Raw genomic sequence first — 16,693 nt, 5'->3', positions numbered from 1 at the left:
TGTCTCTCATTAAACAGTGAATTTCCTTCAACAGAATTAGCAATATCACTGCTGGAAAAAGCAGGAAATGCACATGCTGAAAGGTGTTAATCTCCTTTTCCCTATTACTCCCTTAAAATGTGTTTATTTATTCTAAGATTTTATTTGATGATAAAATTCAAATTTGGATATCTAATTAAATTTCCATGTTGTGTCAAAGCTTTACATAAACTACATTTTCAGCTGTCTTTCCTCTTGAAATCAAGTATTTCTGTATGACTGACAAAAATGAAGGATTCACTGCTCACAAGGTGACTTCTTTATTAAGTCTCCATGGCTTCATCATAGACACAAAATGAATAAGCACACAGTTCAAACCGGAGTCAGTTAGGGTTACATCAAATTTTAAAGTTGGACAACTTTGCATGAATACGTATATACTTTGTCCTGACCAAACCTGACATTGGGAAGCTTAAAGCTTGATTTATGCTTGGCGCGTCCACAAGTTTCACACGGCTCCGCGTGGCAAAATTGCGTCATTTTAACAACCACGCCCCTCCACCGCACCTCCGCACGGTCCAAACTTTCCGCACCGCGCACCTAGGAAATTTTCTAACCACACGGATGGTCGGACGCGGAAAAACATGGCAGACTGGCAAGAACTAGTATGGCAGAGGTTTGTAAATACAGACATTTGTATGATTCAGCTCTAAAAGATCACCGTGATCAACATGTTAATAATTCTTGGGGAGGAATGGCTCGCACTGTCGGAAAAGACGAGGACGCTGTTAAAAAATGCTGGAATGCCATGTTGTAAACAACAGTAATTTCTACTTCTACAATGGTGTAGTATTGGATGCATGCCGTAGAGCTCCATGCTGCCCCCTACAGTTTGGGAGAATATTGGCTCACCGCAGAGACAAGCCGCATGAACCATAAACGCTGCAAGTTGTGAAGCACGTTCCATCTGCAAGCCGCATCACCAAGCGGAAAGTAAATGCGTCAAGCATAAACCAAGCTTTAGAGCCTCCACTGTGTTTATCATGGACCTGTCTAATTACTGGAATACCTGCCTTTGACATCTTCATTATCAGACTCCGCACCAAGACATGAAAGAATGACTCAGAAACAACAAAGACTCTGTTAAGTATCTCTGAACACGTTTAATTCACGAGTTTACAGCATTTTCTCCTCCGTGCTCTCTCACGCTTGTTTTGGTGGTTCGGGCGCGCTCCACACACACTCTGGATCTGCGTTAAAGTCCCGCCTCCATTTGATTGACAGCAACTGGCAGATTTCTCCAGTTTATTTTATAAGATTGAAACTCAAACCGGAAGCTGTCAATAAAGCGGGACATGAGTCTCATTTTGCGGGACACTTGAAAAGTAATGAAAAAGCGTGACATCTGGTCACCCTAATGGCTACTGAGGTGTTTTGCCTGGAGTTACCTGGTTGACGCGCTTGCTGGTGTCCATTTTATGGTTGACGCGCTTGCTGGTGTCCATTTTATCATGGTGATAGTTTGGTTTGAATTAACTCTCTGAACGCCAATGATCTGATGTTCTTTGATGTATTTAATTAGAGAATATTGCATTCACACACACCCGCCACTGCGGTCAAAAACCATAAGCTCTTCCGGGTTAGCACCTGACATCAACAGTGAAGCACTTCCTTATATAGTATACTCAACACAATCAACAGCAGCGACCCCGTATGAGAGCTAAGCTGAAATTACACCCATATAAAGAAACAATAAGTACACGATTGGCTCCTACATTTATATTAAATGGTCAATCAGATGTGATATTCCATATAAATATGAAAAATCAATCTGATTGATGTTCGAATGTTTAATCAGAAGACTTTAGTTTTGTTGACTATTCAGGGAACATGTACACACTTCATATTAATTCGGACAGAGTCAAGAATGTAGTTATAGAAATTATTTTAAATCTGTTTTCCTAAACTAAGTGATTGTACATGACAAAGTATGAATGAAATCATGGTTGTACAGAGAACAAATGATGAATGGAAAGATGCGACGAGACCTAGATGTTTTAGCAGAACCTTTCTTAAGTATCTGAGAGTTTGCGGTGCTTAGGTTGTAAAATCAATTTGGCTGTATGGGTTCATAAGCTAGAGATTTGTTTATAAAACCATCCGACACAATCATGCAGAGTCTACCCACCCTTGTGTGGAGATCCCCAAGCGATCCAGGAGGTCGAGATGGACACTGCCAATGGCGTGGACCTCTTGCACCGGAGCTCGTAGCCAGCTCAGAATACAACCGTCTAGTCTGGGTTATCTTCGGGTGACGGCAGGAAGCTGGAGTGTCTATTTTGCATCTAAGGGTGTTCAGTGGCTCTTAAAAGAGCTGTTGTGTCTGAAATCACTCACAAACATTGTATAGATGCTTTGACCTTGAGGTCAAAAGATAGCATGGTCTCAAATGCTTGTTCACCAGTTTGGCCTTGTCAAGGGAACGGCAAAGACTGACTAGATCAGGAAGTGTTCTCGCTCTTAATAACGTTTCTTTATAAACTTAGACAAATCAGAGTGACACGTTTAAAGGGTGTTCCCAAAATACCTAAGAAATCACTCCTTCCTTAAAAATATTCATTTTAACACATCACTGATTCTTACACACATTGTTCAAACACTTTGGGATTTAACAAGACATGATTGTATGACACTTATGCAATTATCAAGTTTTAAAAAGTCATTTATGATTCAAGGAAGATGAACTTTATCCAGAGTGAGTGCAAAAGTCTCGTCTTCTGCTTGACTTTTGTTCCAGCCATAATAAGGCAGCTGGGAATTATTATGTGTCCTTTATCTGGTGACAATGCCTTGTGAAGTGCTTCCTGTTTGGAGGCCAGACAGATGGGGTGTTTGTGTCTGCAAATTAAAAAGTTAAGTTCTGGTCATGTTTCATGTGAGCACATGACCTTTGGGTTTGCTACACACAGAAACTACCACTCTGCCTGCAAAAGGAGCATTAGCACCCTGCAATACCCCGTACACATAATGTGGTAATGTGATACACTGTAGTACAGTGCTGCACATACCGTCTGAGAGGAGTAGAAGAGAGAGTGGTGAACACATATCTGTTTCCCAGTGGGAATGTCCTTATTATGGATGCCACTGTGAAGCGGTCTAGATGTGGGTGGACTCTCTGTTCAGCTTCTCTCAGAGTAGGACCATGGTTGATATCATGGTCCACCAAAATTGCGCTTATATCATCAGAAATTGGGGTTCGTGAATGACCTCTTCAATGAATTTGTCCTCCTTGTCATCATCTGCCTCCTCTGCTTCAACCCACTTTTACATGTTTGCAGGGCCTCCTCAGGGAGACATCAAGGGCTGCAGGAGCCTGTTAATCACGCAGTCAATTAGATCAGTTGTGTGGCAGCAGGGAAACACCTAAAACATGTAGGAGGGAGGGGGGGGGGGGGGCTGAGGACCAGGGTTAAGAAACACTACATGAGAGAGGGCCTAAAGCCAAATTCAGAATGGATACGATCCAGTTACACCTGGATCAGAAATCAATGAGTCCAATCAGAGCATTTACACCAGCTGTGGTGCTCATCCAGATGCAGAGCTCCGGAAAGTTTCCACATGGAGCCTTCTTTTCTGAACCCTGCATGAGGATTGTTAGTTAAATACAGTGTGTGTTTGTGTGTGTGTGTGTGTGTGTGTGTGTGTGTGTGTGTGTATGTAAATGTAAAACTTGTAATTTAAGATCATTCTTACTTATTTTTTTAAGTTGGGGGCGGGGGTGGTTCTTCCCAGATTTTTCTGGGGAATTTTGATCCATCCTTGGTTTATTTCCATTGAGATGAGGTCATGCAAATGAGATCCTTTACATGGTCTAGGGATTGACCACAAGAGGGCAACAGGCGTTGCTTGAGTTTATCATTTGATTAGAAAACAAAACAAAAAGAAACTGTTTTTGAATTTCACGTTTTGTATTATAAAATGGAAAAAACGGGTCTGAAATCACCACTGATTCTACTTTTAAACGTGTGGCTCAGTAACGAACTTTTGAGATTTTGCATTTTTTATTTTGTGTTCCCTGGGGACGTTTTTGGGTCTAGAGCTTCAGACTCTTTTATGAACCAGTTAACTATTTTCACCAGGAGACGTTTTAAAGACATTTCAGTCTCGTCCTTTCTGTCCAGCCTGAGGACATTCTCTGCAGCCTGTTGTGTCTCTGGTGGTCACACACAAGGAGTGTAATACCAAGTTAAAGGAAGAATAATCCAGGAATTGTAATCTCCATCATCCCTGTACTTCATTCTTTTTTACTTAATAAAGACAGTGAGGTATATGAGGCAGCAGTTGTTGTCAGCTGTTGGACATTTCAGGAATATTTATGAAACCTGTTGCTTGGTGAGACTTTGGACTACTGATAAGACAGAGACCAGCAGGCCAATGTCATGAGAAGGATTAGCTGAAGAGAAGCTGCCAAACAACATCTGGCTTTATGAAGTACAAAATGCATTCATTTAATTTTTTGCAGAAATAATGTCATGTAATGTTTTTTACGTGGTGACAATTAATAAACTGTCAATAAAACATGAAAGGTAGTCAACAAGGAATAATGTTCCATAAAATTACAAATCATTAACATTGAACCTTTAATATCTGATTGACTCTGGAAAGAGGTCATTTGGGGAGCCAGGGAACCAGCACTCACCAATATGTCACACAGAAGCAAAAAATAGTTTATAACTATTTATTTCTACATTTCTATGACTAAAGATTCGTCTTCGTCTTCGTCTTCCTCCGCTTATCCGGGTCCGGGTCGCGGGGGCAGCAGACTAAAGGAGGACTAAAGATTATACAGCATAACTGCAGATAAATGATTATACAAGGTAAAATCAACTGAGACAAGAACCAAACTTTAATGAAACTGATGTTAGATGTTATTAGGAGTCTTAGAAAAGAATGTGAAGACTGGGCTTATAGGAATAATCTGGTTGAATTTAGTGATGTTTGATTACTTGTCAAATTAATCTTAACCCATCCAACGCCAGTGTGCAGGCCTACGGTACCTGTGTGATGAGAGTTCTCAGTAGATCCGGCCGGCACGCAGAGCCGTTTCTACAAGGCAAGTGATTGGACTTCTGGCCAGGGTTGGAGCCAGGGGGGCACTGGCCACCCCGCCCAGAACTGAGACAATTAAAGCTCTGTATCAGACACTGAAGTTTATTTATAAAGCACCAAATCAGGACCGGAGTCATCTCAAGGACCTTCACACAGTAAACATCCCAACACAGGTCAGTTCATTAAGCCAATCAGTAAAAAGTTTACTATATAAGGAACCCAGCAGGTTGCATCGAGTCACTGACTAGTGTCAGAGTCTTTACAGCAATCGTCATACTAAGCAAGCATTTAGCGACAGTGGAGAGGAAAACTCCCTTTTAACATGCACTTGTACAGTAAACTTTTGGACACACCTTCTCATTCAATGTGTTGTCTTTATCTTCAGGACCGTTTACACTGGTAGTTCTCACTGAAGGCATCAACACAATGAATGAACACATGAGGAGTTATGTACTTAACCAAAAAAGGTGAAATAACTGAAAACATGTTTTATGTTCTATTTTCTTCACCCTTTGCTCTGACTGATGCTTACCACTCTAAGCATTCTCTGTCATGTTGTGGGCAAGCTGTTTAACCCAGGACATGAAGAACCACACTAAAAAAAACTGGTAAGAAAAATAGTAAAATGATTTATTAACTGAGGATAAGGAAAACTAAAGGCGCTGCTGCAGCAAGGCAGGAACAGGACGGGCCTGGAATCTAAAACGAAAGAATAAACAATCGTGAAACTTGTGCCGGAACCAGAGAATAATCTATTTCTGGGTAGAATTGTTCTTAGTTATAGAGCAGGGCTTAGCGGTGGTGGACAGGGTGAAGATCAGTTGAGAGGCGAGAGGACCGATGACTGAAGAGGAGGTGGCCAGGAGATGGTTGTATGAGTCCAGGGTGTAGGTTGGCAGGCAGGCGAGCGATGGAGAGTGGAGGCCAGAGGATTCTGAACGGCGGGACGTGGAATACAACTCCAGGCGTGGTTAGAGGATTCGAGGCGAGATACTGGAACAAGAACACACAGGATTTCATAGGACAGGTTTGCAGGAATTTCAGGAGATATACTGGGCTAGAAGCTACCCTGCACTGGAGTAGTGTCACACCACTCCTTAAATCCCCTGGCCCTCTGATTAGCAGGATCAGGATCAGCTGGAGCTCGTTGCCACGCCCACCTGCAACACAAACAGCTGACTGCCAGGTCTCCTCTCCTGCTGATTGAGGCAGACCATGACATTCTCTTGATGAGCTTCAAGAGGTAGTCAACTGCAATGGTTTTCCAACAGTCTTGAAGGACCACCTCTTGTAAGGTTTCTCTATAGGAGTGTCCAATAGTGAGTGTGAGGGGCCACAGACCTGCCCCAAAACATGTGTGGTAGATGGAGGAATTCCAAGCCCTGGAGATCCATGGGTCTCCCCGAAGCGTAGGAGCCCCGGGGAGACAGCTGCCGGAGAAACCCCAACCCCCCTCCAGATGCGGAGAATTACTCCCAGGCCCGACTGCAGCCACCCACCCCTGACCTGGCCGAGCTCTGAACACAGGGGCCCGCGACCCAGCGGGCTGCCCCGAAGACACCTGCTGACTGCAAACTCAGATGCCCACGTTGTTAGCGAACCGGCATAAAACAAACACACGTGTCTTATATGTCTTATGCTGATTTTTTAACAACATGTGCATATGTGTCCATGGTCAGCAGGAGTCTTTGGGGCTGCTGTGCACCTTTGAGCGGAGGCTTACAGCTGTGCTGTGTCATAAAGTAGTCCCAAGTCTAAAATGGCGCCTGTGATCCCTTTATGTTACTAATTGCTTTCACTTGCAGTCAGTCTGATTATATAGATCACCAAGCAGAATTAGGATCATTACTGAGTGATTTTAAAGACCTTTTTAGTCACAATGCTAAATGGATCCATTCACTTACTGTGTTTTATGAGTACAGCCGGGTCAGGAGAACGACTGGGCTGGATAAAATAAATGTCAACAGACAAAATTTCTATTTTGGGTGGAATGTCCCTTTAACTGAAGTAAAAGTGAAACTAACTCAGAGATTTTATCCATTTTCAATGTTTGTTGACCCCGCTCCTGATGAACATGGTTGTTACTCCTGGGTCAGAGCTGGTGCCATGTTCTGGCCCTGCTGATTTAAACTGTAGAGAGTGAGTCAACAATAGAGATCTGAAATGAATAAGTGATGGAGTTGGTTCCTGATGTCATTGTTCCCTTTGGAACTTCGCAAAAGGAAATGACGATAAATCTTAAAAGGGTTTTTATAAAGAAAAAACTGAAGAATCAACACTCTGGGACTCTAAATGTTTGTTAAGTTGTTTTTCACTCTGGGAGAGATGAAGAGATTAACTTTAAGCCCCTGAAGAGGAGAACTTCCTGACATCCTCTGGTTTTTGACTCACATCTAGCATCATCTGACTTTAAGCCTGATTACCTTTAACAAAGAGCCCATGGATGGGAGGACAGAGACAGGGAACCTAATTAGTTGCATTGGTTAGTGTGCTCCCACCATCTCTAATTGCAGCAGCATTGGCTCAGCTAGAGAGCGCTCCAACTGGTGTGTTCTCTCAGTTGAGAGCCCAGAGCAGAGAAGATGGTGACACACTTTACTAATGACACATTCTGCCCACAGCCTGAGGTATTTTCTCCTAGTGAACATTACAACAAAGTGTTTAAAGTGATTTCTATAACTTACATCACTCTGAACAGCTGGCAGAAGCTGTTACATAAGATGTGTAGGACTGTATTTGTTTTCGAGATTTATGACATAAATCAGGAGAAGAGAAAGTAAGACATGGGCTCGTTAACAACTCGTTTTTAGATTGAGAAACTCCGACAGCACACGCGGGGGGGCTAGAGGCGGGTGCGGTCTACCACTGCCTCAGTGCCACTCTCTCGGTCTGCCAGGCGACGCCTCTTTCAGAAGCGTTTTCCTAACAGGAAGTGTGGATGAAATACGACTCCACCCAGGCCTTGACTCTCACTTTAATGAACTGACCTGTATTGGAATGTTTTACTGTGTGAAGGTCCTTCAGACGACTCCTGTCGTGATTTGGCGCTTTACAAATAAACTTGAATTGAAGTGAATTGAATATCCTGAATGATGTCGGTGTGCCCTTTCACAGACTCTTAGAATTACGGGATTTCACCCAAACAATCATCAGAGATCAAACGGGTCACGGTTTGAGCCATAGCACCATTCCACCAATCACACGGAGCTATGATGGGCCAAACGTTGTTGTGTTTGCAGAGCCAGAAAATTGCTCGGTCTCCTCTCGTGTTTACAGTCCAATCTCTAAAACTAACAACGGTAGGTTCATGAAACTATCACATCACCAGGTTGACTAGTCATGTGAAATGAAGATATATGAGTGTAAATGTTAAACTCAATGAAGTCGGTGGAATCTTTGCATGAAAATCAAATTTGCCATACTTGTACAGATGTCCTGAACAAGGAAAAGAAATTCTGAATATTTCTAGGTAAATTCAGTTGTTTTTAGACATAATCTTAATGTTCATGGTAACCATAATAATAACAGTTATACTATTGAATTTATTTTGCAATTTTAAACTAAGATTTCTCTGAGAAATGGAGGACGACAGTTCTTGCACCAACCAATCTCCTCATCAGTGATGATAAACAAGAGGAAAATGACATTGAGGCAGATCCTTAAATAAAAAATATTCTAATATATATATCTGATCAGAAATGGTATATAATGTTCAATAACTTTTCAAAAATATTCCACATTAATCTGTTTTTATGAAAATATGCTATATTGTTGTGACATAATCTATATTTTTGAACAGTGATATAATGTTCTAAAATTAGCTAGATTATTCTAAAGTGTCTTATAATTATCTATACTGTTGAAAAATAATGTTTATTTAACTTGTTTATGTAATTTTATTTTGGGATTTCTTTTACCAATGTGGCTTACGTCTATATTTGATCGCTTCATTTTCTCAGATTTTCTCCATGAAAATAAAGTTGTTTGAAAATTGTAACAACAGAAATACGCTTTAGTTATGGACTACAATAACTTTCTGGGGCTGAACATTTTAAAAATTAAACTACTTTAATAAGTGCCCTATAAAGGGTTAATGATCATAACAGTGTTCTGATTGGTCACGTTTGATGTCAGGTTCCACTTGGGACAATTTAACAGAATGAAGCAACACAATTAAATGTGTGGGCAGAACTACCTTACATATGCATCAATCCTTAATTCACCTGCCACCATTGCACGTTAGTGAGAAGGCGGAGCCTAGTTGGTGACTTACATAATGATGAAGACGAGCCATAGATATAGACCTTGTTGCACATAGCAATGCCCATTTATCTAATTTTCTCTAAATGAATCAAAATGGGAGGTTCCCACCACCGCCATTTTGTCCATGTCACATGTCTTGTCATGCCCAGACAATCCAAAAATGGGTAAAGAGGTGGGGCTTTGAGGGTGGGAACAAATTAACCAATGTGGGTGCTAGCTAGTTGAGCTATCCCCCAAAGTTAGATGAAGCTGCCGGACAGCTGACCCGAGTGGCCGCCTGGCTTCCGTGCGAGGCTGTATTTGTGTTGGTCAGCTGTGGAGCTGTAATGTTAAAATACAAGCAGAGCCTCAGATTGCTGTGATCAGAGCCCACCCTAGCTCTGATGTAGCTCTGATGCTCATTCTACCTGTCAATCAAATCTAATTATTCATAATGTTAAGCATTTAATTACACCTAAACGGAAGAATTACAAAAAACTTCACCCCTCAGAGTTGTTGTTAATATAAACTAGATCTATTAAACCTAAACTGGTTTTATGAACCATTGTCTGGCCTGAGTAGTCTAGTGTTCCCCTACTTGAACACTCCAGTACTACATGCAGTGCCGTGCAGTGTAGCAAGTATTTGAACAAAGGCGCTGCCTGCGCCAACGCAAGGTAAAACAGTATATCACAGCCCTACTGGCCCGTTGAGAGGAACTTAACTTGTTGTGGTTGCTGGTGGGTCTTCCACGTGCTACTGAGGCACCTGAAATAATGTCTTCCTTCTCCTTTTTCCTCTGCAGAAAGTCTTGTTCTGCCGATTTGCATATCTTCCTCAGTGGAAAGGCTAGAAGTTCTTGGTGTACTCACATGAGGTGCGTTTTCTGGGACTGGTTGGTCATAAACCAGGGAAACAGTAGATGTGTGAGAACCTCCCCTGGGTCTCTCTCCTGTGTTCCATCAACCTGAGATCAACACGGGTGGCAAGGTCCTCTAGCCCCTCCAGGGTCCCAGGGAATAGCAGGTGGCAATTTCGTCCTTTATTCTGTCAGAGGTATCTTGGTAGAACATATCCATGAGAGCAGCATCATTCCAATCACTGTCAGCGGCCATGGCATGAAAATCGATTGTGTACTCCGTAACCTTCCTGGTCCCTTGTCTTGATGTTAATAGTCTCCAGGTGGATTCTCTGCTGGGTAACACGGGGTGAAACTCCCGAAGCAGTTCATCAGAAAAATCCTTATAACTATAGCAGATGGCAGAGGTCCCGGACCAATCTGCTGTTCCCCAGACTTTTGCTTGGCCCAATAATAGTGAGATGACATAAGCTACTCGAGATCGTTCAGTGGGAACAGATGATGTTTGACGTTCAATGTGTATCTCACATTGAGTTATAAAAGGACGACAATTCTTTGGTTCACCCTTGAAGACCTCTGGTGGGACTAGTCATAGTTCATCAACTGGAGACACTCGAAACTGAACCAGGGCGGCAGGCGATGCTCCAGAAGTGGAAGTCAGGACCGGTTTGGGGTCAGCTTGTAGCAGCGTCAGGGAGCGACCTCCTCAAATTTACTTTCGAGTCTTGAGATGGCGGTTTCAACTTCCAAGCGCCACTCTTGGGTTAGAATTGGGTCCATGTTGGCCAGATTATTCTGTAACGACTGGACTGGCAGACCCGTAAACACACTGTAAGAGGTGGTGAATACAGTGCTTTAAAAGCTTAATATATTACCTTTACCTATGACCAATACGCTGTGAAACTCTATATAAATATGGAACATCAACCTGCTTGGTCTTTGGATGTTTAGCCAAAAGATTCTAGGATTCTTTGTTTATTCAGGGATTGTGGAACACGTCGTCTTGATTCAAGAAGAGAGTCAGGTTTATAAAAAGTAAGAATTTATTTTCCAAACAATTAAAAACATGACAACTTAACTAATATTACTGTGATGGATGGATCTAGGTGAATGGAATGTGATGTATGGTGACTATATGTGAATGTGATGTTATCAGAACTTTCGTATCTAGAAGAACTGAGTTCTGGGTGTAAAAAGGGAAGAATTTGGTTTGCATTGAGCTATGAAGTTGATTCTTATCAAAAAAGGCATCAGACGCAATCTATGTGTCTACCTCACCCTTTGGATGACCCTCTTCATGGATCTGAAGGTCAGAGAGGTTGGATGACCTCTGGCACCGAGGTTTGTAGAATACAGTAGCACCGACTCTCCAGTCCAGAGAAGTTTTTCGGGTCACAACAGATGGATGAAACTGTGGCATCTAGACGGACTCTTAGGGAGTCGGAACAATATCAGCTTTGTTCTGCAGGAACCGTTTGCTGTGTCAGCAGTAGGAACCTTTTGGCAGGGGTTTGGCAGCCTACCAAAATTGCTCAAGCCAAAAGAGGCTTCGCTCCGGACGGCCGTTCCGTAGCGTTCTCCAGAACTGATGGAACGCTGGAATGCGACTGCTGAATCACCTGAGTGATTCAGTTTTAATATTCTCATATTATGTTTTACTTGGCCAATCGGAGCATGTCATGTTAAGGGATATTACCAAGACAACCTCAGATATCACGCCTTTTTGAGATACCGGATGCTCTGATCTGGGGTAAAGAAATATCTATGTGTCATGAGTCTAACTTAAATTTAATTTGTCCTTGTGTCTGAGTGAGGGTGACGATTGCCTTGTCATGTCAAACATTACTGATTACCATATGTATAACTCATTCAATGTAATAATTCATTTCATACTTTCAGTAATTCAAGCACAGATCAATCAACCTTATTGATTTAAGCACAGATTAATCATAACATTATTATTATCATACAACATTTGTTAATTTCATTTCATGAAAACGTTCACTTTATTCAGAGAGTGGGCACTCCTGCGGTGTTATCAAAGAAGGTTTTGTTTGGGAACACAAGCTGACAACGTGTTCTCCTGAAATGTCAACAAGGTTGCAGTATCCTTCTGGGCTTTTAGGAATCTAGAGTGTAAAATCCACCTTAGAGGATGGGACGTATGTCTGCAGATGACCAGGGGCATGTAGGTCAATACATAGGTGAAAACTGACCATTTCCGGACATTACAACACCAACACAGAGAGGCATATTAAGAGTTTTATTTTAGGAGAAAAAGGGGAAAAGGACCTGGGGATGTTGGGAATGAGGCAGGGCGTCGGCAATAATCCAGTGGAGCAGAGAGCAGCAGACAACCAGCAAGGGAGAGGCCAAAAGCAGGAGTCAGAGGCAAAGGGGACGATCCAACAAGGAGTTGGGTTGCGGGGGCAGTAGCCCAAGTCGAGAGGCCCAGACTTCCCTCTTCCCAGCCACTTGGGCCAGCTCCTCCAGGGGAATCCCAAGGCATTCCCAGGCCAGGTGAGAGACATAGTCCCTCCACCGTGTCCTGGGTCTACCTTTATGCCTCCTTCCAGTTGGACGTGCCTGGAAAACCTCACCAGGGAGGCGTCCAGGAGACATCCTTACCAGATGCCTGAGCTACCTCAACTGGCTCCTCTCGATGTGGAGGAGGAGTTAATCTACTCCGAGCCCCTCCCGGATGACCAAGCTTCTCTTCCTATCTCTTTTTTTTTCTCTCTTCCTATCTCTAAGGGAGAGCCCGGCCACCAGTTTCCATTGCTTAGCTTGGTTTTAGTTTTCCTGTTGTCCTTCAGTGGAAAGTACGGAGGCTTCTTAGGTACAAGAAAATCCTCCTGTACTGCTCCGTGTGCGTGCTTCACTTCTCTCCACTCTTGCAACTTACCAGAGGGGAGAGAGGCTCCCCATGGCTGGAGGCTGTGGCCGACAGTGGACAGTGGAGGCGAATAACAAATGCAGCGGTGGTGTTGCAGACTAGGCAACTTGGTAGGCTCAAATATGATTGGCTCTGGGACCAGGAAGAATGAGGGGGGGTGCTGTTTATTAACAGAAAATGTGTCACGGCCCGGCCATTTCTGAAAACAGCAAACCTGGCACTCCCCAGCCAGCTGAAAAGTATATCTTTGTCAACGCAACCTTCCCTGCAACAAGTTAGATACGTCAGACTGCTTTGTGATTATTTTACTGTCCGATAATAACAACTGCACTTGTAGGCATTTGGTTTGAGAAATCTCACAATCCCAAAAAAACAGACAGTGGCCTTTTAGGCAGACCAAATATGTGCTTCAGATGTGTTTTGTTTATTTATTTGGCAGGAGATTTATCCAACACAACATACAACAGTTTACCTATAAGGCATGTTGTGATCTGTGGGGGAAACCGGAGTATCCGGAGGAAACCCATGCATGCGTGGGGAGAACATACAACTCCACACAGAAAAGCTGCAGCCAGGTTTCAAACCTGCAACCTTCTTGCTGTGAAGCAACAGTGCTAACAACTGCACCACCATCCAGCCCCATAGACATCTATAATTCTATAATTCCTAGTAGAAATTAACATTCCAGATTGAAAACGCCATTTGTAACTATAACTAATTACTGTTAATGTAGCACACTGGAATATGTTCCATATAGTCTGTTTATTTCATTAAGGGTTGAACAATATAGGTCTCAGGATATATATATTAGTTAATCTATGATGTTACCAGTTAAAATGTTATCCATAATGCTTACTGGTGTTAAACAGAAAAGAAAATGTTGTACTAGTCCTTTAAGAGAAGAAGAAGAAAGGTTGGACGAGGCCATTGAAAAAAAATGGATGCTTGATGCTTGAACCAGGGGCATTTTTCTGATAATAAAAGTTGCAAAAGTACGAAGAAGAACGTATCGTCTGGCAGTTCGTTCAAAGGGGGCAACATTAACCAACCTGACTGTTCGCAGCAGAACAAACAGGATAAAGAACTTTTTGACCTGGGCAATCAGTCTCATCTAAAGGTAGACATGCTAACTTTTAACCAGTATGAACTGATAATTGCTTTTTAAATGTTGTGCATTTATCTAGCCCAAAATGTGAGGAGACTAACCAGACATACGAAGACAATAAAGGGTCTATTCCATTCATTCCATAGATCCACAGTCCTTATCATTTCTACCTCAGAGTGAAGATGACTAATCAGGCTCTCTAACATGATCTCCTGTTTCTTTTCAGGATCAGAAAAGAAGGAGGTGATAGCCTGCAATGCATTTTAGATTTCTTTTATTTAGGAACCCAGTTAACGTTTAAAAGTGAGCTTGTTGATCCAAAAAGATTTACGTTAGATGATTACACGTGATGTTGATGGGGGACTATCAGAGGAGCCTGAGCCAGTGATGAACTCTGAGCCGGGGTCATCAGCTGCACAACAAACTACTTGAACACAGACGCCGCTACACTGCTGAAGGTCTGGCTGGGAAGTCCATGACATGTTTAAACAACTACAACCATACACCATACACTCTGGCAGAAACAAAACATGTTCTGTGCAGCAACCAGAACCCTAACCTCCATGCAGGATAGAGCGGTGGATCCAGTCTGAGGACATGTCTCTCATTCTGGTTTAGTTGTGCTTTTTATAGAATAGAATAGAATAGAATAGAATAGAATAGAATAGACTTTATTGATCCCACAGTGGGGAAATTCACTCATTATAGGAGCAGCAACACTTAACCCCCAGAAACCCAAATTTAGAAAACAACTGCAAAATCTTTTTTTAACCTTTCACATGTTGTTCTAGGAGGCCAGATAAACGGGCCTATTTACACATTTTAACAGCCAATAGTGTTGCAGAACTGAACAATAGGACCTATTAGCAATGTAAACGTGGTTTTAAAAAGAAAAAAATGGGGAAGGTTTATTTTTGTAGACTTAAATCTGATGTTGTAATATTACAACCGTGGGTCTCTGGTAATTTGAAGATAAATAACAACAAAGGTACATGTATGTACACATAGGCAGTAGTCTAGTATTGTAACCTTCCACCGTGGAAAACCACAAATAAACTTGGGGTTCTACTGTAGCGTTGACAATTGGCTACATCTACAAACGATCAACAAGATGTGATGATTCCAGATAAATATGAAATATCAACCTGGTTGATCTTTGAATGTTTAAGCTACCCTGTTTACGTTTGTTTTTCTCATCAGGGACCATAAACACACTTCGTATTAATTCAGACAGAATCAAGTTTATTTCATAAAAATGAATTTATTTCTATTTCCCTAAACTAATGATTATAAAAGACAAGTTATGAATGAGTCCCAAAAAAATCATGACTGTTAGGTTAATTGGTCTGTCCAAATTGCCCTTAGGCGTTGACCGCTGGAGATAGACCTCAGCTTCCTCAGGAGGTGGAGGCGGCTTTGGCCCTTCTTATACAGAACACCTGTGTTGTTGGACCAGTTCAGTTTCCTGTTTAGGTGAACACCCAGGTACTTAAATGTATCCACCACCTCCATGTCTGCTCCCTGGATGTTTACTGGTGAGTGAGGAGGTGTTTCTCTGGAAGTCAGTCACCATTTCCTTTGTCCTACTGGTGTTTAAGTGAAGGTGGTAACGCTCACACCAGTCTACAAAGTCCATGATGACTGACCTGTACTACAGGTCATTCCCCTCAGACACACAGCTGACAATGGCCGAGTCATCAGAGAACTTCTGGAGGTGACAGCTGCTGGTGTTGTAGGTGAAGTCTGAGGTGTAGGGTTAGGGTTACCTAATCCTGATGGCAACAGAGGTGGTTCAGGGGCTGGGACGTGTCCTCTGTGACACCACACAGCGCACGTATCACCCATTCAGAGGTAGCTGAGGTGTTCTGATTATTTTGCTGGCCTGATTTATGATTTATACCTATATTAATAGGTCTGAATGACTAATGGTTGCTACTCCTCCTCCTTGCCCTGTACTCTGAGCAATATGATGATTTAAAATGGTAAACGGCCTGAATTTGTATAGCGACTTCTTAGGGTTCTACAACCCCCCAAGGTGCTTCATAACAGTCATCCACACATTCACGCCCTAACAATAATGAGCTACAATGTAGCCCATGTTGTTTTCAGGACACCACCTAGACAACCAGCGGTTGAAGGACAGCATGTGGCTAAACATGTCGTCGCTGGTCCGATCAGGCAGGGGGCCAGAAAAAATTACGGAGTCCGACATTGTTTTGGCAAACTTGCACACCGAAGAAATATTCATTTTAGTGACCTCTGATTAGCGTAACCGGGTGTCGTTACCGCCAGCGTGAATAACAATCTTGCTGTTTTTACACTTATCCTTAGCCAGCAGTTTCAGGTAAGATGTAATGTCGCCCGCTTTGGCCCCAGGTAAACATTTAACTATGGTTGCTGGAGTCTCTAATGCCACGTTTCTGACTGTGGAGCTGCCAATGATCAGAGTCGGCTTGTCAGTGGGTGCGTCACTGAAAAGGGGAAAATCATGGACTTGGTGGGC

At 42.5% G+C, this 16,693-nt stretch overlaps 1 protein-coding gene across 4 annotated transcripts in view; it reads left to right on the top strand.

Annotated features, from left to right (window-relative positions):
- The window catches only part of mogat2 (monoacylglycerol O-acyltransferase 2), a 34,896-nt gene that overhangs the window by 16,114 nt on the left and 2,089 nt on the right, over positions 1-16,693 (top strand). The window lies entirely within an intron of this gene.

This window comes from Nothobranchius furzeri, chromosome 10 (genome assembly GCF_043380555.1).
Source record: "Nothobranchius furzeri strain GRZ-AD chromosome 10, NfurGRZ-RIMD1, whole genome shotgun sequence".
NCBI lineage: Eukaryota > Metazoa > Chordata > Actinopteri > Cyprinodontiformes > Nothobranchiidae > Nothobranchius > Nothobranchius furzeri.
This window is presented reverse-complemented; position numbering and strand designations above follow the sequence as displayed.